The 23,957-nt window shown below is 41.4% G+C and overlaps 1 protein-coding gene across 1 annotated transcript in view; it reads left to right on the forward strand.

Annotated features, from left to right (window-relative positions):
* LOC137092772 (A disintegrin and metalloproteinase with thrombospondin motifs 2-like) overlaps positions 1 to 23,957 on the forward strand; it is a 262,031-nt gene that overhangs the window by 18,634 nt on the left and 219,440 nt on the right. The gene's annotated exons all lie outside the window — the stretch shown is intronic.

The raw sequence follows: 23,957 nt of genomic DNA on the forward strand, positions 1-23,957 counted from the left end.
CTATTTGACATGACATGGTTGCATTCGCTGTTGTGAAGTAGTGTTTATACAAGTAATACAAGTTTAAGTTTGACTTTGTACATGTAGGGACAACACAACATTACTTCGGACAAAAATATAAAAAAAGTACTTACATTTGTTTTGAAAAGTTTTGAAAAGAATAATTTTAATAATCTACACCAGCTGACAAAGTAATGTTAAATACTTCATAAGATTAGGCCTAGTTGTCACAATTATAATTTGATATTTTGTTCTGTTTCCTTTAGTTCCCATTTCCCTGCTAGTTTCGGTTTCCTTGGTTTCTGATGGATTGTTCAATGTTTGTTTCTGTGATTAATTGTCATAAACTGTATCTAATTAAATTCCTGATCATCCCCTGCATATATATTCTTTATTCAGTTTAGTCCCATAGATAGCTTTAGTTATCATTTATAAATACATTGATAGTTGTGTTTGTGAATTTAATTTTGTTTATGTAACATGTTCCTTTGTTCTGTTTCCTGCCACTTGCCTTTCTTCACGATACCATCATTATTAGTTCATCTGGGTCAGCTGTGTGTCATCATGTCATTATTTTACTTCCTCCCGTTCTTTCAGTCTCTTTACGACATCATGTGCGTTCAAGTCTCTTTGGTTGGAGCAAAATGGTCAACCCAGGCTCATTGGAAATACGTGACTCTGCCTACATTTTTGCAACACCCGAATTATGTACCTCCAGGTACGTTTACCTGCACTTTTTGGGTGAAACGTCCACCGGAGGTGCTAAGTGGTAATATTTTTTCTCCATTCCAGATGCGCAACATGACATCATGACTGATCTCACAGAATGAATATTTATAGCCTAATTTTATATTTTGGAGTAACTAACTCCACTCCTACCCTACCAACGCTCAACAATATAAAACACGTAACAGTAACAGGCAAATAAATGTACAGTCACATGTATTTATTGCAAAAACTGACCAAAAAACTATAAAAGTATTAACTCATGTTGCATTCCAAGTCTTCTGAAGTCATACGATATCTTCATGTGAAGAACAGAGTTGATCTTAATGTTTTAGTCGTTGAAATGATGATCTTTATGAGTTTTAATCTTTTATGTTTTTATTGATCTATAAAGCCACTGTAAATGGGATTTTATATATATATATATATATATATATATATATATATATATATATATATATATATATATATATATATATATATATATACATACACTCACCTAAAGGATTATTAGGAACACCATACTAATACTGTGTTTGACCCCCTTTCGCCTTCAGAACTGCCTAACTGCCGTGGCATTGATTCAACAAGGTGCTGAAAGCATTCTTTAGAAATGTTGGCCCATATTGATAGGATATCATCTTGCAGTTGATGGAGATTTGTGGGATGCACATCCAGGGCACGAAGCTCCTGTTCCACCACATCCCAAAGATGCTCTATTTGGTTGAGATCTTGTGACTGTGGGGGCCATTTTAGTACAGTGAACTCATTGTCATGTTCAAAAAACTAATTTGAAATGATTCAAGCTTTGTGGCATGGTGGATTATCCTGCTGGAAGTAACCATCAGAGGATGGGTACATGGTGGTCATAAAGACATGGACATGGTCAGAAACAATGCTCAGATAGGCCGTGGCATTTAAACGATGCCCAATTGGCACTAAGGTTCCTAAGGTGTGCCAAGAAAACATCCCCCACACCATTACACCACCACCACCAGCCTGCACAGTGGTAACAAGGCATGATGGATCCATGTTCTCATTCTGTTTACTCCAAATTCTGATTCTACCATCGGAATGTCTTAACAGAAATCGAGACTCATCAGACCAGGCAACATTTTTCCAGTCTTCAACTGTCCAATTTTGGTGAGCTTGTGCAAATTGTAGCCTCTTTTTCCTATTTGTAGTGGAGATGAGTGGTACCCGGTGGGGTCTTCTGCTGTTGTAGCCCATCCGCCTCAAGGTTGTGTGTGTTGTGGCTTCATAAATGCTTTGCTGCATTTTGCAACCACTTTGTAACGAATGGTTATTTCAGTCAAAGTTGATCTTCTATCAGCTTGAATCAGTCGGCCAATTCTCCTCTGACTTCTAGCTTCAACAAGGCATTTTTGCCCACAGGACTGCCACATACTGGATGTGTTTCCCTTTTCACATTATTCTTTGTAAACCCAAGAAATGGTTGTGCGTGAAAATCCCAGAAACAAAAGCAATAACATGCTCAAGATAACAAGATATTGCGTTATTCCTGGTTGTGGAAGAACGCAGTCACTGCATAAGCTTCCTTCGGATCCTAATATTAGTAATGTGTGATAATTAATTTATTTTTAATGAAGTTCCAGCTCATGTGGGGAAGACAATGTACGTGTGTTGGCTTCATTTTACTGCGGAATCGTTTGTAAACAAGTCTCAGATGCTGGATTTGCAGACATTGATATTAAAACACAACGTTGTGTCTTCTATATTGGATTCGACAGGAATGGTGCAACATACTTATGCGAGTAAAACGTGTTTTTATAGGTTATAGTATTGCATTCTTATAGATTTGATTATGTGTACAACAGAACATACCTTTAGCACACTGGACCCAGACATGTATGGGCCAGGGCTCGCAAAGCCCAACGTCACGGGGATGTGTGTTTAGACGGGCTACCAAAATGGGCAGTTAATAATAATAATAGTCCAATCAATCGCGGGTGGATGAGAAATAAATCGTGTTTGTTTTATAAAGACGTTTACGAGCCCTGTGGTCGAGAGAATCATTTTGGTTGCCGCTTTCAAAACAATCCCTCCGTCATGTGAATGGGCAGGGGAGCTGAAGCTCATTAAATATGCAAATCTCATCCAATCCTTGCGGTGGGTGTTTACTTCTGTCTCCAGTGCGTCATGTCTATCAAAACCCAGTGTTTAGGAGAGAGAGGACATATATAAGTGTGGTAGCCTAGAAATCTAGACACACCCTAGCGGCAGCATATCTAATCTGCCCGCGAGTGTCGTCTAGCAACTCTCAATACATATCTGAGCTGTAATTGCCTAACTCTTGCCGGGCTAATCGCATCGTGTATAGAGTTGATGGGCGGGGCCATAATGACGACGGCCGAGTTGCGTTTGCGTGCTTCTAGTAAACACAGAAACTGGCAAACGGCGGTCTTTCGAATCAGCTTTGACTGCAACTCTGGAAGACTTGGAGTTAAGCTTTTCTCTGAGAAAAGAACGGCACTGAAGTCATTTGGAGTTCGGAGTTTTGCCGACCAGACACGGCGAATGTTTAATCTATCAACGAGGTCCGCTTCACCTTCGTTGCTCTGGTTGGTGGTCGCGCTATCCTATCGCGTGCAGAGGGAGTTTGAAAGACAACCGTTTATCCTGCCCCTCAGATTGAACCGTCAATGGTGAGTTTCCAGATCAAACATCTTGATGTGGGTCTGGTTTGTCAGGCTATAAGTGTGGTACTTTGTTGGGTTTCCACTTCATGTCCAATCCAAAATCTTTGTCCTGAATCAAAACCTGTTGAGAACCACTGATCTGTACAATAATACATTGATGCATGTCTAGTTAACAATGAGCCTGCTTTCTCCTTTCAAACCAGGTCACACTTTGTGGAGTCATACAGAAAATCATCTGTACATCTGGACAATCACCTAAAATAACTTTTGTATGCAGACCTCTTTGATGTTACTGAGGCGCATCAGCATTTTTGTGTTAACTTTTGTAGGCCTAGCCACAAGCATTTTACATTAGAGTACAACCATCAGTTTGTTAACCATTTAACCAACATGTGAGGTTAACAGTCAGTTTTCCAAGAAGCAATTGATTTAAAAAAGTGTGTTTGGGTGTGCGTGTACGTTAGGTCAGGTTTTATTGAGTCGCCTGACCGTATGTCTTGCTAACTAGGAGCATCTGTCCCATACTTCATGTCTTTGACAGGTTTCAGCCACGAGCATCTTGCACAAGAAGCTTAAATTTGTAGACCGTTTGACCAACATATGGGGACAGTAGTCGATCTATGCTTGTGCTAAAGATTTAACATTAGCTTTGTTATAATTAGAACAATTCAACCCTTTTATCGATCATAAACATTTACTATTGAACCCACTTCAAGCAGCTACCCCGTCAGACATGGACATCTGGGGGTACATCACACAGAAGGTCCAGTCAAAGCTTTAGCAGTCCATTTAATGAGCACCCAAACAATGATGCAAGTAACAGATTCATTAAGCCTACACAATGCAAAGTTGATCTTTGCTCCTTTTGCGGATAATGATACCTTCAAAGGTCTCCAAATATAGAATCGTTCTTGATAATCTCAGATCTTTTAAATAGGATAAAGTGGAGCTTGTGAGGGCGTCTTTACCACTATTAGTGTCCATACTCCTGCTTTATTTCTACCTTTCCTTTTACAGGTCAATTCTGTAAAAAAAATCTGTAGTGCAATTCTGAACTATTGTCTGAATAGTGACAAGCTGCAAGACTGTAAACATACATGTTTTCATGCCATTATATGCCATCATTGGTTGGCAGTGAGGGAGCAAGCCTATTTCTCTCACCAAACCATACTGTGTGTTATATGCAAGGCCCATCTGCCCTACAGCCTCTGTTTTTCCTCGTATCCGTCCATTTTATTTATTTCCTCTAGTTGGACTGGGTTTAAAGAACTGCTAAAATCATCAGAACCAGATACACAAGCAGATTTGCATGAGTGTCACACATCCGCCTTTTAATTTCAGTCCAAATAATAAATCAGTCAAAATCAGTCATTGCACACAACATTCTTGAGATTCTTCAGCTTCTAGTCACACTGTAGAGACTGATTTTTATACAATTGCATAAAATGCCATTTTTTATATATGATTTAATATGAGTAAATATATAATGATTATATGTTTTATAGAGCATATTTTTGCAAAATGCTACTCCCTCTCCACTCCTCCACTGTTGAGTTTATAGTCGAATGAATTGGATGGCTTTTCTGAGGTAAATGTAACGTTACATTGGAGTATTTCTGACATTGAAACACTGATTGAGGTGATTACATAAGACATGATATACATTTAGTAGGTTATAGTTTCTTTTAATATAAGTTTTGATGTTCATTCATGCTTATTTCAAGATTTAAAGTTGTAAAGAGAGAGAGAGAGAGAGAGAGAGAGAGAGAGACCACATGAACTGAGGTGATACAGTGGTAACATTTTTTATTCAGCTTTGTTCAAAATGTTTTTTAAAGAAATGTAAAGTGTTGAATGTATGCATGAAGCTAGATTAGAAATATTATTTTATCTATCTATCTATCTATCTATCTATCTATCTATCTATCTATCTATCTATCTATCTATCTATCTATCTATCTATCTATCTATCTATCTATCTATCTATCTATCTATCTATCTATCTATCTATCTATCTATCTATCTATATATATATATATTATATTATATTATATATAAAAATATTTTTATCTTTTGATATATTGCATTATCATAAATTAAAAAAATAAAATAAAAAAAGGAAAAAAATGTCCATGATCATGACAATTTCTGTTAAAATGATCACCTAACCGGGTGGGATTAAAAATATCATAACCTGGTGCTGGCTGGGAAAAAAAAAAGCTGTCGGGGAAAGAGTTAAAGTACAGTTAAAGGACAGCTCTTGTGAAATATGAACCTAGGGGTAATTAAACCGGTTACCGAGTAGATCGTTCTCTGGGATGCGTTTTCATGTAAATTGAATGTAAAGAGTTTTATCTCTAAAAACAGATTAGTTTATAAAGCTAGTTTATGGGGCACAGAATAAGTATAATTAAATCACTAGTTAATACCACTAACAAGGCTCAAAATAGCCTCACACTAACACGATAGAATAATGAGGGTCCCTACATGCAAACCGAAGCATTGAGAACTTTGTAAGTGTACAAACAGTTAAATAAAAACATACCTTAAAAAGACAGTACATTACAGACAGGCGCCATCTTGGAAAACAGTCTCGACAAGTCGAGCCACGTATGCTGTGCTAAGATTCACCACTTGGAGTGAAAATGGTTGCGCTATGTTTGAAAGTATGGGACATCTTCCTCCCTTGTAGTTAGTCATCAACCATATATTTTAATAAACAGATATAATTAATGCCTTTCCATGTATTTCAATTTCACAAACTTAATTCCTATCGACCAGCTCACTTAGCACAGCGTTTGTAGCTACTGCAAATTTTCATTTTAATTCCAAATATCATTTGTATTTATATGTGCTTAAACAATTACATTAATGCTCTCTTCTGAAATGCTTGCCTCTTAAAATGTCTTGCAACAAAAGGCCTGTGGAACACCAAGTAAAATCATTGATTTAGATCAGTATCTAGGCTCTAGCATTTCACAGTATGTTTAAAAAGTTTCATTAACAAATGATTTTGTTTTTGACAACACTGGACTCTAAGACCAATGATATCTTAATGATTTCAATCTGCAGCAAACAGATGCTTCAAGCTTGCGGAAACTTGTCCTGCGTCCGAAATCGAATACGTCTGTATAGTATGTGAAAAACAGTGTGTCCAAATATAGTGATTGTGAAGTATGTTTTGATGGACACTTTACTATCCCTTGAGGCCATGGATTTATGAATGGCAGTGAAGCAAATCAACTGACACTAGTAGGTCACATGACAGCAACATGACCAATTCAGTACATCTGAATTTCATTAATTCTACCCATACTCAACATATTTCTCTTTTCTTTCGCGAATAAATTTTAAAATCAAATTTATGACCTACAAGTGGGAATGGACATCGTTGTGATTAAAGATTATGAGGGTACATGGAAAAAATACATAAATGATGTGTATGTATAAATCATTTATTATAAATACCGCAATCTTTTTAATTCATGGTGACTTTAAAAACTCCAGTTAATTCATAGTATTGGACAATTAATACTGAGTTCAGATCATATCATTCCAAGAGCAGCTTGAGATGGAGCCGTCCACAGATGGGCAGTGTTGTACACCCAGATCACAGTGAACCGGGAGGGTGAACGGGCCAGGCAAAGGGTCCACAGAGAAAGGATGTATATGTTTGAATGGGAGAACTAGCACCAGCTGGCATCTGGCAATCTTAGATCAGCAGCTGCTCAATCTGGTGCACATACCACTTAGTAATATGGAGGAACAGGACCACCATGAATGTCTGGACATGCGAAAGAAGTTTATGCGGGTGAGAGGTAGTTCTCCTGTCCGGCCAAATTTCACACACACCTATATTGGTTCTATTATCAGCTTTTAAAGCATATAATTTAATAATAATATATACCAATAACTAACTATTGCATGGAATATAATATAGCCACATAAAACCGATTGGTTAAAAGAATAGTTCTCTGAAAAGTTTAAATTGTCATTATTTACTCACCCTCTTGTCATTCCAAAACCAACCCAGGCTCATTGGAAATACGTGACTCTGCCTACATTTTTGCAACACCCTAATTATGTACCTCCAGGTACGTTTACCTGCACTTTTTGGGTGAAACGTCCACCGGAGGTGCTAAGTGGTAATATTTTTTCTCCATTCAAGATGCCCAACATGACATCATGACTTCGCGTAAACATACATGCGCCAACCTGATTTCGCAGAATTAATATTTATAGCCTAATTTTATATTTTGGAGCAACTAACTCCACTCCTACCCTAAACCTACCAACTCTCAACAATATAAAACATGTAACGGGCAAATAAATGTACAGTCACATGTATTTATTGCAAAAACTGACCAAAAAACTATATGAAAGTATTAACTCATGTAGCATTCCAAGTCTTCTGAAGTCATACGATATCTTCATGTGAAGAACAGAGTTGATCTTAATATTTTAGTCGTTGAAATGATGATCGCGTTTCTTTGTGAACAGAACACACACACGCACTCATTCATTCATATTTCTAATTCAAATGATACACAAGGCAAGTGACGCGATCGGTCACGAGACACACGAGAGCCAATGGCATTTTACAATCAAAGCTGACGTAATGACGCAATTGGTCATGAGACACACGACAGCCAATGCTGTCAAAGCTGACGTGACGTTTCTTCTTTGAAGAAAATTTCTTCTTTGAAGAACGTTTCTTATTTGAAATGTATTATTAATCTTTGGCGGATGGACTCGACGTTACTGATCACTTTTGGAGATTTTCTTCACACAAATCAATCGTTTGGCCTCGGAACACTTGGGATATTTGTACTTTCTGAATAAATTATGCATGCAGTCGTATCTGCCCGTTATATCCTGTTCCTTTTATCGAGGGAACTCGCACTGCGTCATCGTAGATGACACATCGAGGAATGCCCTCGGCGTGACGCTGCTGAAGTTCATTTAAAAAAGTCCAATCCTGATTGGAGTTGCGTCATGACGTAACGAGTGACGGCATACCCGGAGGTATAGAGGGACGCCGGCACAAGCAAACACAGCTTCCTGCTTTCAGCGGTCGCGCTCTGTGTTCTTGTCTGTCTATTTGGTGTTGTTTGTCCCGTAGGGCTTCAATATTATTAGATTTTGACTTTGAAAATGGCGAGCGAGCAGTTCAGACGGTGTGTACCTCCCTGTCCTCGATTCATTTCGGGCACGGACACACACCAGCTGTGTGTGCAGTGCCTCGGCATGCAGCACGCCCGGGCCACTCTCGAGGGGGCGGTCTGTGGTGAGTGCAATAAGCTGCCGCTGAGGGTGCTGCGCTCGCGGCTGGCGGTCTTTGACGAGGCTGGCTAGCCTCGCTAGCCTCGTGGTTCAGGGCCCGCGGTTGCTGAGGCAGCACGGCACCGCAGATCGTGGGGCACGCAAATGGATCTGTCAGCAGGATTAGGGACTGTTTAGGCATCTTCCTCTGACGATTCAGAGATCCTGCCGCCATGTGCGGATGCCCGCGGGGGAAGCCCGAGGCGGGGGATCCGGTGCTCAGGCTGTCCGATTCTGTGGAGTCATTGACGATGAGCACCGAAGCAGGCGCAGTGGGGCAGTCGCCACCCCACTCGCAGGCTATGGAGGAGCTTGTGAAGGTCCTGACTCGCGCTGTGGCCAAGCTGAGTTTAGATTGGCCACAGGAAGAAGTGGACATCCAGCCACCCAATAAGATGGATGAACGCTTCTTCAAGCGCCGGGCTCAGCCTCCACGCCGGGGTCTGCCTTTTTTCCCCGACTTGCACAATGAGTTGTGCAGGGCGTGGGAAAAACCCTTCTCAGCGCGTTTGACTACGCCCCCTGTACTTGACTTCGCTAATGTGCTGGGGGCGTCTGAGAAGGGATATGTAGCGCTGCCTAGGGTTCAAGAGTCGCTCGCGGGCCACCTCCCACCCGAGACAGCGGCTTCATTAAAGGCCCCGGAATTGCCCTCGAAACCATGCCGAGAGACATCAAAGCTGGTGGGTAGGGCATATAGTGCGGCTGGTCCCTCTGGTGGGTGCCTGCACACTCTCGCGGTTCTGCAGGCCTACCAAGCGGACTTGCTGAAGGAGCTCGATGAGGGCAAGGGTCCCTCTCCGGAGGATGTGACTGAGCTGAGGAAGACCACAGATTTGTCTCTCCGCGTCACTAAGGAGGCGGGCCGTGCTATCGGCCGCTCCATGGCAGGTTTGGTGTGCGCGGAGAGGCATCTCTGGCTCAACCTGTCAGGGATCAGGGAGAGAGACAGACACTTTCTCCTTGATTCCCAGATTTCGCCTTCTGGCCTTTTCGGCGGCGCTGTGAGCACCGTCGTCGAGAGGTTTCAGGAGGTGAAAAAGCAGGCGGCCGCCCTCAGCCAGTTCCTCCCTCGCCACTGGGGCTCCTCCAGCAAGGCTGCCTCGAGTGGGCAGTCTCAGCCAGCACCGGGCTCCTCGCATCTTGAGGTGCAAAAGCAGAGCGTTGCTTCTCGCGCCCCTCCCGAGGGAGCCTGGCAAAAGAAGCGACGCTCTCGCGGGAAGTCTTCTAAGCCGAAGACCGACCTGAGGGAGGCCATTCAGGTGAAGAAGGCTTCCAAGCGGTCCTAGCTGCGGCAGGATCGCTGAGAGCTGTCCCCCACGGGGCGGAGCGACCGAGGTCGTTCTCCCCCCAGAGCTCTCGGGGAATCGATGTTGTGCTCCCGCAGTCAAAAGGGCTCCGGGCAACATGGTTCCCCTGCGTTCGCGTGCTACTTCGGCCGTCTCATATAAAATCTGCGGCGAAGCAGCGAATGCGTTCGCGCACCGAAAATCTACCTCGACTAGTCCCTGCCAGGTATCCGCTTCAGGGGGTCAGAGGAGAGGTTTGGTTGATACCCCAAGCCAGCCTCGAGAGGCTGGTTCCCTTATCAGAGTACCTCTGCGCATGGTCATGCCTTCCGAATGTCTCTGTGTGGGCCCTGCGTACTGTAGAACGGGGCTACAGACTACAGTTCAGAGTCCCTCCCCTGAAATTTGGGGGGGGGGTAGGCTGGACGGTGGTCGGTCCCGAGCAGGTGGGGGTAATGGGGCAGGAAGTACACTCTCTGCTGGTAAAAGGGGCGATAGAAAGGATCCCCCCGCTGAAGAGAGAGTTCGGGTTCTACAGCCGGTACTTCATAGTCCCCAAGAAGGATGGGGGGTTGCGTCCGATTTTAGATCTCAGACATCTGAATCGATCTCTGAGGAGATACAGGTTCAGGATGTTAACTATTCCCGTCATCGTGAGTCAGATCCAGTTCGAGGACTGGTTCGTCAAGATAGATCTAAAGGATGCATACTTCCATATCTCCATCCTTCCCAGTCACAGGAAGTTCCTGAGGTTCGCTTTCGGGGGCGAAGTGTACCAATATCGGGTTCTTGCCTTTGGCCTAGCTCTTTCACCTCGCACCTTCACAAAGTGCATGGATGCAGCCCTGGCTCCGCTAAGACTCCAGGGGATCCGTGTACAAATTTATATTGACAACTGGTTGATCATGGCCAGGTCGTACGATATGGCGGTTCAGCATCGAGATGCTGTTCTAGCCCATATGAGGTGCTTGGGGCACCTCCCAGAGAATTACGTTCCTGGGGATAGTATGGGACTCGGTAACGATGCAGGCACACATGTCACCCGCACGTATCGAGACTATATGGGCGGAAGTCTCCAGAATAAGGCTGGGCCACAGCATCACTGTCAAGCAGTTCCAGAGACTGCTGGGTCTTATGGCAGCAGCGTCCAGTGTGATTCTGCTCGGCCTGCTCCACATGAGACCCCTACAGTGGTGGCTGAAAACCAAGGGGTTTCCCCGAAGGGGAATCCTTTCCGTATGATCAGGGTAACGCGCAGATGCCTTCGTTCCCTCATTGTATGGAAGAAACCTTGGTTTCTGCCCTGGGACTGGCATTGAGAGCACCGTGTTGCCAGAAAACCGTTTCAACAGATGCATCCCTTACTGGTTGGGGCGCGGTCATGGAAGGACCGCGGGGCGAGAGGTCCGTGGGCAGCTCAGCATGCTTCTTGGCATATCAATTGCCTAGAAATGCTGGCAGTCTGGAAAGCTCTGAGGAGTTTTCTGCCGGACCTCCACGGCCACCATGTCCTGATACGATCAGACAACACTGCCGTAGTATCGTATCTAAATCATCAGGGTGGTCTGAGATCGTGTCCTCTGTACAGACTGGCGCATCAGGTCCTCCTGTGGTCCCAGGGGAAACTGTCATCACTCAGGGCAGTTTACATCCCTGGGGACCAGAATCAGGGAGCAGACATCCTGTCGAGGCAGGGGCTGAGGCCCGGGGAATGGCGTCTCCATCCAGAGGTGGTGGAGACCATATGCGAGAGGTTTGGCCAGGGGGAAGTGGATCTGTTTGCGTCTCGAGAGTTGTCCCACTCCCCACTGTGGTTCTCCCTCAGGCATCCGGCTCCATTGGGCCTGGATGCCATGTCACAGACGTGGCCGAGGCTGCGTCTGTACGCATTTTCCCCGATCGCTCTGCTCCCGGGAGTTCTGGAGCACGTCCGCCGGGAAGGCATTCGCCTGCACCTCCAGGCATTGGCAGTAACACCCAATTGCTTGGAGTTTGCCCCAGGCGGAGTAAAGGCCATCTTGAGTCCGACTTTGGGTTACGTACCCAAGGTGCCATCTGATAGTGTGCTTTGGTCCACCTAGTAAAGGGCTGCCTGCGGCAAAACAGACTATTAGTAACTGGATTGTCCAGGCAATAGCCATGGCTTATCAGGTGCGCATCTTGCCTTCACCGATAGCCGTGAGGGCACACTCTACCAGAGGCATGGCCTCTTCGGTTGCCCTCCTTTCGGGAGCTTATTTGCAAGAAATCTGCGAAGCGGCTGGGTGGGCCACTCCGCATACTTTCATCAGACATTACAGTCTGCACCTCCCGGCGACGCCAGGCGCCAGGGTGCTCGCCTCCTGAGTATGCACTCCGGTCCATACCAAGGGGCTCGAGATAGGCGAGGACTAGTGGGTACTCGTTCCCCGATGTGTCATCTACGATGACGCAGTGCGAGTTCCCTCGAAAAAAGGGAACGTCTCGGGTTATGCATATAACCCATGTTCCCTGAGAGGGAACGAGACACTGCGTCTCGTAGCCCCGCCTATCGACAGAGCGTCCTGCTTCATAGCAGTAAGCTGTGTTTGCTTGTGCCGGCATCCCTTTATAACTCCGGGTATGACGCAACACCAATCAGGATTGGACTTTTTTAAATGAACTTCAGCAGCGTCACGCTGAGGGCGTTCCCCGATGTGTCATCTATGATGACGCAGTGTCTCGTTCCCTCTCAGGGAACGGGTTTTATGCATAACCTGAGACGTTTTTTATAATACACAAATGGGTAGGTTTAGGGAAGAGATTGAGTTAGGCGTTCAAAATGTGTCTGAATATGTGTGTTAGTCCACACGGTAAATGGATTTTATAAACATACTAAATAGTTTTTTTGAAAATGTAAAAATGCTGAATGTTTCTTGTGATGGGTAGGTTTAGGGGTTGTGTGTGTGTGTGTGTGTGTGTGTGTGTGTGTGTGATGGGTAGGTTTAGGGGCTGTGTGTGTGCATGTGTGTGTGATGGGTAAGTTTAGGGGTAGGGGCAGTGTAGGGGGATAGAATGAAACGGCGTTGATAAACACACTAAAAAGCGATTATGCGTCTTGATAGCACACCAAAATGGCATACGAATTGGCGTGTCATATATACGCCATTTCATGAGATCAGTCTGGGAATGGACAAAAAATATTACCACGTAGCGCCTCCGGTGGACGTTTCACCCAAAAAGTGCAGGTAAACGTACAGCTTGGAGAAATGGGCGTGGCAGGAGGTAGGGGCGTGGTGAGAGGTTTCTCATTGGTCAAAAGAGCTTCCTCTTGGCGACTGCGTTGGCCAATCAGCAGTAACCATAGTTTTACTATAGTATGAATCAGTGGAGGAATGAGTTTTGACTTAGAACACAAGCCTTTGATGACACATTCAACTGATGTTTTAAAAAACTTAATTGCAAAAATGACTACTTAATGTTTTTTGGAAAAAATGTTGTTTGTTTTGCTTACTTGATTAATGTTACTTAAACATAGTTTATTAAACCGGTTATACTTCATTTAATATTATATGGTGAGTGTTTGATCAAGCACATATATGTATGCCTTTATACAGCAAAAACATTTGCTGTACCATTATTATAAAAATAATATTACTTTTAGTTTTTATGTACTTTAAATGAAAATACAAAATTAGTATGACTTTAATAGTGTCAGGAGACATTTTAATCTTTAAAATAATAATTTGTTTTTAAATAATTTTTTATTTTATTATTTAGTTCAAGTACAGACATTTCAAGAATAATACATTAAAAACGATGAATACAAAGCATTGTAAATACAGCTCAAAATGTGTAAATGAGAGAATAACAAGTATAAAATAAACAATACAAATAAATACAAAAATCTAAGTTTATGAATCAAGGTAGAACATTTTTGTTTTTCGATCTCATGTTTGAAAGGGTTTCAAAGTTTACTGTGAGATCAGTCTTAAAAGGTAATATAGGAAGGGTTCTTTTATTTGTGTCATGCATATAAAAATTCGGCAAAATAATTGAATTATATAATTTTGTTTTTCAGAAAAATATGGGTTTTGGAAACAAAGTAAAATGTCATGAGGTTCTAAATTCTAATACTAGGAATTTCTATTTTAGGAATATCTATTTTAAAGTCAGTCCAAAATGAAATAGAGAAGGGCAATACAAAAATAAATGTTTAATTTATTCTAGTGATGTGTTAAAAAAGTGCATTTATCACAAACAGTCCCTGCATCTCAATCAGCTCCCTAGTTCACTAGTCAGGGCACTGATCAGGACATAAGTCAATGGGCTGACTCCCTGATCAGTGCCCTGACTAGTGAACTAGGGAGCCGATTGAGACGCACCCAGTATGAATGTTTTTTAATAATTGATCCTAAAAAAGTCGCGGTGGTGATGACGTCACGTAACCCGCGCCATACAGAAGGTTTCGAAAGTAACATACTTTTGAATGTATTCTTAATATCATTATTGCTTTTTTACAGTGAAAGAAATGTATTTTGTCTTGTATAATTATAGTGATTCAGTTTATGGCTCACTTTTATGCGGATCAGGAAGCTTTTCGCGTCCTGGTCATAGACTGTAAAAAGACCTCACGGCACGCCCATACCTCGCGGCACGCCCCAATCCTTTCGGACCTCATGGCACGCCCATTGCTCCAGTCTGCAGTTACCTCTACTTGCATAATTAGGGTGTTGCAAAAATTTAGGCAGAGTCGCTATTTCCAGTGAGCCTGGGTTCTCCAAAACTGTATGACTTTCTTTTTTTTTTTCTTTTTTTTTTTACAAAAGGCAAAAGAAGTTACTTTTGTTTGTACAATTAAAGTCCATGGGCGCCAAAACAACATTGGTCCATTGGCTTTCATTGTTTGGATAAAATATTTATTGTTATTAAAGGTCCCGTTCTTCGTGTGTTTTCGAAGCTTTGATTAGAGTTCATATCTAGCTTGTAAAAAAACAGTATTTTTCACACAAATTACTTATCTGTACACTGCTGTTTTTTCTGTCCTTAAAACGACCTGATGATTTCGTTGTTCTATGAAGTCCCTCCTTCAGAAACACGTAACGAGTTCTGATTGGGCCAGTGCTTCCCATGTTGTGATTGGACAGCAGCTTTGCGCACTTTGCCCGGAAAGGTCCCGCCTCTCGCCCATGCAAGCGCTTAATGCGCGCTCTTCTCCACGTGAGAGAGCAACAAGACCACGCCCCCTATTTTGCGTGTTCTTGTGGTCGAAGGGTTAGTCAACAAACTGTTCTAGTGACGTCATTCCTGAAGGAAGTGCAGGGGTGTATTCCAAACCAAGGGGGTAATCTAGCACTCGGAAAGCGTTCCACCCATAGGGGCGGCCATTGCTAACCAAGCCATCACCTGCTTTTAGCATCCCATTGACTCCCATACATTTTTGAGTCACTTTGACAGTGAATAACTTTACATCTGAGGCGTTTAAAGATTCCATGTGTCCATTGTTTATTTCTAAAGAAACACGACAATGCATAAAAGGCTCCATTACCTTGTATCTTACACTATCGCCCCATAGAAGCTGTTTTTGTAAAAATAGGCTAACAATTGCGTCATAACCAATGCGACTCTGTCGCACAGTTGAGAAATTACCGTATAGACAGGAGGAGACGCTCAGAAGCAATCTTTAACTGTCTATGAGGCAGTCGGGGGACGTGGAAACATAAAGTCTGATAAAGTCAAAGGAGAAGAATGGGGAGAAGCCGATAGTGAACCAAAATCAACGGGAGAAAATATTTAAACAACGTGATTCAGATTTCACTTTCCACAACTACTAGAAGACCTACAGCTGTCAGACAGGTTGCTCACGTCACATCTACGTCGTCAAGCTCAGTCTGAGCCTGCGCAGTTCGCTCCGCCATCAGGAACTGAGTGCCTCTGATTGGCCTCATTTTCGGCCGTTGAAGTCAATGGGATCGCTGTGTCCATTTCTTTTACTGTCTATGGTCCAAACTGGCCGTTTGCTGTAGGCTTTGAAAGAGAACTTCTGTTAAATAAAATATCTCGCTCGGCATTAAACTTTGAGCTTTATAATTTTACAGGTATTATTTATGCTCTAACAGCAACATTTCACACTAACTAAAGTTTGAAAGATGGAATCGTGAAGAACGGCACCTTTAAAATATTTATTGCACAAAGAAAGAAAGTCATACAGGTTTGGAGGAACATGATGGCGAGTAAATGATGAAAGAATTAACTCATCCCTTTAGTGAAACGAGCTTTGTTTGTCTTAGGTATTATGCGAAACCTCCACGGTCAAGTTGCCACATGCCATTTTATTTAGGTCTATTTTGTTTCATCCACCCTTGCCAGTGGTAAAAGCAATTGCTGAAGCACATGGCACAATGTTTACTTCTTTTTCCTTACTTGTTGATGCCATAAAGACAGAAAAGAAAAACATTTAATTGCTTGATGTTGCGGCGTATCTAGTGTTTCTAAATATGTTTCTAGAGTCTGGAAGGGAATGCTCATTCCTGTGACTGCTTTCTTTCATAGACTGATGGATTCCTTGGCAACTGTTTCTCTTGTTTTTTTTCTTTTCGCTCTTACACTTTTTTCTCCCCTTCTCCCTATCCTCTTCTTTTAATTAGAGTAGAAGATCAGTGAAATGCCAAGTGTCAGAACCAGAGAGGATGAGAATATAGCATAAACAACCTTTTAAACTTTGCTGATCTTTGATAAGGCCACAAATGGAGCATCTTGGTCCTTCCATTGTGTTGTTTGTCTCACCTGGTGTGTTATCTAACAGGTGCATGTCTGGACGACTGTGATGTGTATATGTCAGGGCTGGGCTCCAGACTGGGAGCAAATTGCATTCCAGTCGCATTCCAAATGGTGCGACTAAATTTTGTTAGAGGTTGCATTGGTGCCACCGCCACCAAGCCTTCCAAATGATAAGAACTTTAATTTCTGTTGCAAATGAGAATATTAAAAGACAAACGAACAAAACCACACTACTCATTTGAGCTGTACAGATCAGTTTGGAGCAATAATAGAAAGTGCAGCGAAGAGGTTTACCCATGAGCTGATCTCCATCCCTGGGAGATCCAGTGAGAAAGCATTTCAATTTGCTGCAGTATTCTCTGTAATAAACCACAGATTAAACCGAGCTGATGTGGAGCAAGTTCTGGAAGGCTTTTCAGACCACAAATCACCACATTAACCTTGGATTTAATTTATCAAGGCTAACTGTAACCATGGTATTGTGGCAGAAATAGATTAAATCGTTTTTCATCCATACAACCTTTTGAGAGTGAAATTCAAACGTTGCTTTTTAAGGGCTTTCAAGTTCTTTGCACTTTTCCAGCACATCAAAGCTCCAAATAACCATGTTATTTTTAATGTGATGATTTGTGAAGCTAAAAAAATAAATAAATACTTCATAGCAAACAAACACTTTTATTTTGAAAAATAAGAAAACTTAAAATTACAGATAGCGGCGGAGGAGCACTTATTGATTGTTAGCAATTTCCTCTCCCTAATATGGAAAAAAAGTAGTAAAAAAGAGAAAAAAACTGTTCTTAAAGGGGGGGTGAAACACTCAGTTTCAGTCAGTGTCATGTCAATCTTGAGTACCTATAGAGTAGCATTGCATCCTGCATATCTCCGAAAAGTCTTTATTTATTTTATAATTATATAAGAAAGATGCGCTGTTCCGAGTCTTTCCGAAAAAAGCCGAGCGCGTGGGGGCGTATCGTGTGAGCGGAGCTAAATAATGACGTGTGCGCGCTGCTGCTATTGTGTTGAGTCGAGTGCGTTGTAAAGCTGTGTCATCCCTAACAGCGGGAAAAAAACTTTATTCAAAATAAAAATATGGCTTTTAATCAGATACAGCCATACATCTATGATCCGGAATCAGACCCAGAGGCTGCAGTTGAACAGGAGCAGCAGCAAAAACGACTAGAGCAGGACGTCTGTATGTGGTACAAGTTATACACTAACTATATAATATGCTTAGCGGCTTGTGTTATTTACATATTTATACTTGAATTATATCGTTGTATTTTTGTCTTTGAAGGTGTACATGTGGGAAGTGCAGTTGTGCACGTGTGTGTGTGTGTTTACGCGTGGTTTGTGTAGACAATTGTAACGTTATTAAGCGGACTGGTTTTGCACGGCAGGCTAAGTTAGTGTTTACATAGAAAGACACGGAATAGTAGCGCATTTGAATGAAGAAGCGCGCTTATTTAGTTCAACATATTTCCCCACTCTTTGTGTATTGTTGTTTGGAGTGCTTTTACAATACACAAACATAAAGTTACACATATAGTGGCCAGCTAAACAAATGTACACGCACTACACATCGCATGCTCCATTGATCAATTAACTATACGTGATCATGTTTGGGCTACTTGATGAGCATAGGCAAAAACACAGACATTTGAAGCAGTCTTACTCACAGCCTGCGGTTCTAACGTTGGGACTGCTCCATCATTCAGCATTAGGCGATAGGAAAATCCGGCGTCGAGCTGGGCCTTGTTTATGAAACAGTCGGCACCGAAATGCAGCGAACAGATATAAACATTCCCGCAACTCAGTTGCTGATCCGGAAAAGCAAATTCCATCCACTGTTGCCTTAACGCGGGGTTTTTGGGGAATCTGTGCAGGACTGTCTTGGTCTGGCAACCAAAAACGCACTTTTTTGGTGACATTGTAATTGTGCACATCACCTGTGCAGCGCAGCCTACGAGCCAGCGCTTTGATGGGGGTAGGCTGTTGCTTTCGCTCTCTCCCTCTCTCTCTCTCACGCTCTTCCGGTAGAATTGTCCGTAAGGCCCATACAAGGAAATTCCGCCCCCATTAACGTCAAGGGGACGCATGATCGCAAAAAACTTGCCGAAACTTATGACTAACCGGAAGTAGTATTTTTGACAAAGAAATACTCCCATCAAACGTCCACCTTAACTTTTGAAACTTTGTCCATGTTTAGTATGGGAATCCAAGTCTTTAACAGTGTAAAAAGATCAGTATGCATGAAACAGCATTTCACCCCCCCTTTAAAAATGTGCTGCTTAGTTTTTTCCCCCCAGGATTTTCTTGTTGTTCCTTTTGCTCTCAAACTTGCAAGTCATGTCCAGAAAATCTGATTGCCATTTACAGATTCTAACAGCACTGTCTTGATCTTGATAAGTCTTGATTATATACTTCTCTCTAATTATGTCATTAGGATTTTAGCCATTTCATTATCCAATATTGTGAGTAAATATTTTAAAATATATATACCGTATTAAATAGTAAATATTTACTGTATAAAATATTCAAATGTATTATTAATAAAATATTTGAATTGCTGCTCTTTGTATTCACCTGTTTTGAATGGTGTACACTTTTTCCTGTTTTCCTGTCAACAAGGGCTGAACTCTCCCTGTTTACCAATTAAAATTCACAGACTTCATTGCCAAATGTCTGAACTTTCTATGACATTGGAAGCCTTTGGGTTTTGGCTAGAATAATCACCTACTTTTGGCTTGAGGCTATAAACCACACTTCATAGGCGTGGAGAATCCAGTCTGGCAGTTAGAGAGACTAGTGTCAGGACATTTTATTCAATCACACATTTTACCAGCCAGAATTCAGATCATGTTTTGGTTCAGTGTTATGAGACCACAATCTAACAGCCGTAGGGAGAAAAAGAAGTCTCACATGTTGCAGTATACGGATGTCAGATTTAGTCTGTCTGTGTACAAGGTGGATGTTGGATTTATAATAATAATGAAAACAACAGCAATACTGCTACTTGTGCTGCTGCTTATTACTATTTCTACATCCTTACATTCTATGCGTCTCCTCCTTTTTCACATGATTTCTAATTAATCTCTATATATGATAGAAATATCTCTGATCGGTTTCTTTTTCTTTTTACATGATTTTGGGTCACTTTAGCCTTTGACTTATTCATATTGCCAGCTTGCCTTGTGCTAGACATTGTGTGGGCTCTGATATTCAGATTTGGAGAAAAACACTGAGAGCATCTCTAGGATGAGTGGGAGGGTAAGGCACTTGCACCTTGCGGTTTGTTGTCTTTTGGAAAACAGATAAAAGAATAAGTAAACATAGTATGTAATCTTCACAATTAGTACTGCATTCACAGCTTTATGGGAGCAAATTGAATTTTCCCACAGGTTTCCAGGATTAATCAGCAGTCAGAGGCAGTTGATACTTTTTTTGCTCCAATAATTGAATGGTATTATAATGTCTGAGATGTATAAAGGCAAAAATACATTTGCAGAATAGATTACTTCGATGAACTTAGACTGCATTGTTTGCTTCCCAACTCAGTTTCTTCCACTAGATATTTACATTCTAGTGAGAATTAGTTTTCTGAAGAAACTGAGCATTAATGAATGTTATAATTTGAAAGTTTGAAATTAACCCACTATCATGTTTCTGATGGTAGTGCTATATTGTTTTCCTTTGATTTCATTTGAAAATTATACTTTTGCTACACTACCAATTGCACAACATTCAAAATATTGATGTTTGGTTACCTTAGACACATTGAGTTCATCATTCTTTTACATATGAGGAGGCAAACATTCATGTGCATACATGTAATCACTCTTTATTTAATCAGAGTAGGGTTGTGTATTCTGTTTGTCTTGGCCTCTAATTCAGGAATTTCTTGTCAGTGGCACCCTGATATTCACTGTCAACAAGCATGCCAGTTTCTACAATAGAGAAATCCTTTTTAATAGATCAGCTGTCTTGGTGCAATTGAGTGTGTGCTGCGCCTACAGCGGCAGCAGGGTACTTTGTTTAAAACATCTATTCAAACGTACATTTTAATGGAAAGAAAACAAAGCATTTCTGTGAATAACAATGTAAGCTGTCTTGTTAATATTTTCATTTATTGCCAGCATCGCTTGCCAGCAATGAGAGAATCTTGGCTCAGCATTGCAGTGCCTTGTTTAGGAGCTAGGGCAAAGAAATTAAATTAAATGAAATCAACTGTTAAGAAAATAGAAAGGGATTGAGTGATTTACAGTATAATCATCATATTTTTTTTTTCTAATAAAAATTTGGATAGAAACAGTTGTACAAACATAAGGAAATTTTGTCTTAAGGTATAATGCAAAAATGAAATGTGAAAACTTTAGGTCCTTACACACTGACATTTTTTTGCATGTTAAAAATAAATACGACCTCAAGTTGTGTCAAGCACATTTACACTGCCTCTGAAATGCTTGTTAAATAAATTTGGATCTGGTTTTATTTTCTGCCTTTTTCGCATCTGTAGCAAGCATTTTGAGGGGGGTTTTAGAACCACTGGATGACAAATTTAAAAACCTTAGCCTTTGGTCCTTTATTAAAGGGATAGTTCACTTTGAAATTAAATTTTGATATGTTTTAGCTTACCTCATGGGCATCCGAGATGTAGGTTTCCCCAGTAGTTTCAATTTTGATCATTTTAGGTCAAACCGTTCTTGTCTGTGCCTCACATAATGCAGGTCTATGGTCACCACCTCAAAGAGCATACACAGAGAAGTCCAAATTAAACAATCCCTCATCATAAGTACACACTGTTGGCCTAAGACATGAAACGAGCGGTTTGTGTGAGAAAACGAACAGTATTTATATAGTTTTTACCTCTTGTACACTTCGATAAATATATATTTTTAGATACTGAGCAAGTAATTTCTTGATTGCATAACCTGTTTTCTACTGTATGTTATATCGTGATAAGAAGTAAACTTGACAGGGCCTGCTAACCGAAATGACCTCAGCCTTTTTTTTTTTTTTTAAACACAGCATGTGATCATTGACCGAGGTAGAAAAAGCTTTTAAAAGATACTCATAGACTCATGGATAAAACATGTTTTTGGACAGGTTCAGGATATTGTATTTTGTCTCTCTGTGCTGTTTTATGTGTGCTCCCCACAAATTTCACTCATTTGAGGTCTTAAACATTCTTTTCATTAGCTAAATGCCTAAATATATCTGTTTGGAGAGTACCTGCATCCTTATGGGATTGCATGATGGAGGATTAGCATGCAGGCAATTTGTATGATTTGTATCGTGCTGTAAACAGATAGGGTTGCTAAAATAAGGGACACCCACGACACCCAGACCACCCTCCCCAAACCTCCCCCCAAACAAAGAAACAAACAAATAAATATTAAAGTCATAATAAAGGGCACAAATAAAGAATAAGTCATTAACTGATTATTTAAAAAATGACAACTTGACAGCTCAACAATTAACCATAAAAAAACATGTATGTGAACTTGCAACAGAACACATTTTATTATTTCACATTTGGTTATTTTACTTATTTCTGAAGAACTCTGTAGTAGCCTATTTGGTGCACTTTAAAGGGTTAGTTTACCCAAAAATTCTAATGATGTCATTAATTACTTACCTCATGTCATTTGACACCCAATACCTTTTCATAATTTTATGAAGCAACGAGAATTGTTAGTGCGCAAAAAATAAATAAAACCAAACAAACCCTAAATAACGACTTTTAAAGAGATGGCCGATTTCAAATTCAAAACACTTCTTCTTCTCGAAGCATCGAAGCATCGGAGCTCAATGAATCATCATACCGAATTATGAATTGATGGGCTGATTCAATAAGCTCCGAGGCTTCAGGAAGAAGTGTTTTGAAATCACCCATCTAAGTCGTTGTTTAGTTTTTAGTTTTTTTTGCGCACAGAAACTATTATCGTCGCTTCATAAAATTATTGTAGAACCACCATAGTGAGATGGACTTTGTAACGACATCTTTAGTGCCTTTTGGGTCTTGAGAGGAAATTACATTGGTGTCAACGGAGGCCTTTCTGAGCCATCGGATTTCAACAAAAAATATCTTCATTTGTGTTCCGCAGATGAACAAAAGTCACGGGTGTTGAACGACATGAGGGTAAGTAATAATTATTAATTAATGACAGAATTTTCATTTTTGGGGGAACTTAAAGCCTAGTTCACACTGCCCGATTTTTGCCCCGATTTTGAGTCGCCGACAGGTTTTGCGAAATTGCCGACAAATGCCCGAGATCACAGGCAAATCGGTGCTCGTGCACGCGAGTGACAATCACGCAGTGTGAATAATCAAAGACGAGACTGACACCGTTGAGATATTTGGCATGCTAAATATCTGGACCTGTCGGCGATTCAAACTCCTGCTGTGTGAACATCGTTCTGACTGAAAATTACATCGGCGATGACCGACAGCCAATGAAAGAGTGAGATACAGGGCAGCAGGACGTTCAGGGAGGAGTTATAGAGCAGAATTTCAGTATTTTAATAGATATATTTACAATTCTTTCAAACAGAAACAAAGGCAAAACATTTGCACATCCAGCCACAGCAGCAGCACATTACAAAATTGTTTATTTACCTCAAACTCTCTTTGCAGAGCACAATCCTGGCTCCCTTTGTCTCTCCAACAATTTCTTCCGCCATAATCTTTTTTTCTTTTTCTCCACAAATCAGCGCACATACAGTTTGAAGCAAACGTTGTGCAGTTTATCATTTTAAACAACAATTCAAAGTCTCGCGCGAGAACTCCGGTCTGACGCACGTGTGATCTCGCGTTGTTTACTCGGCACATCGCACGTGTAGTTGGGAAACGTAGTTTGCGCACCGGAGAGAGAGAGTTGTCGGCGACTCTTCCTCTTGTTCAGTCATGCAGTGTGAACTCCTCTATCTTCAAACCATCGTGCAGTGTGAACACAGCAGTGACTGAATGATACCCCAGATAGTCATGCAGTGTGAATAGAGCAGTGACCCGACGAGTTTGAAAATCGTGCAGTCTGAACTAGGCTTAAGTCAGCAGTCTGAGACACTGATAGGCTTCTCATAAAGTGTGCAGTTCGCCTTAGGTTCATCATGAGTTACTGGAAACCTTTTTTCTCTTGCGTTCAAAACTGGACGCGAGCTCAATACATTTAAAAAACCCCGCAAATTTACAGTGCATGTTCTCGAGACTCCGTTGCTATGGCAA

This window comes from Pseudorasbora parva, chromosome 11 (genome assembly GCF_024679245.1).
Source record: "Pseudorasbora parva isolate DD20220531a chromosome 11, ASM2467924v1, whole genome shotgun sequence".
In the NCBI taxonomy this organism is placed as follows: Eukaryota; Metazoa; Chordata; class Actinopteri; order Cypriniformes; family Gobionidae; genus Pseudorasbora; species Pseudorasbora parva.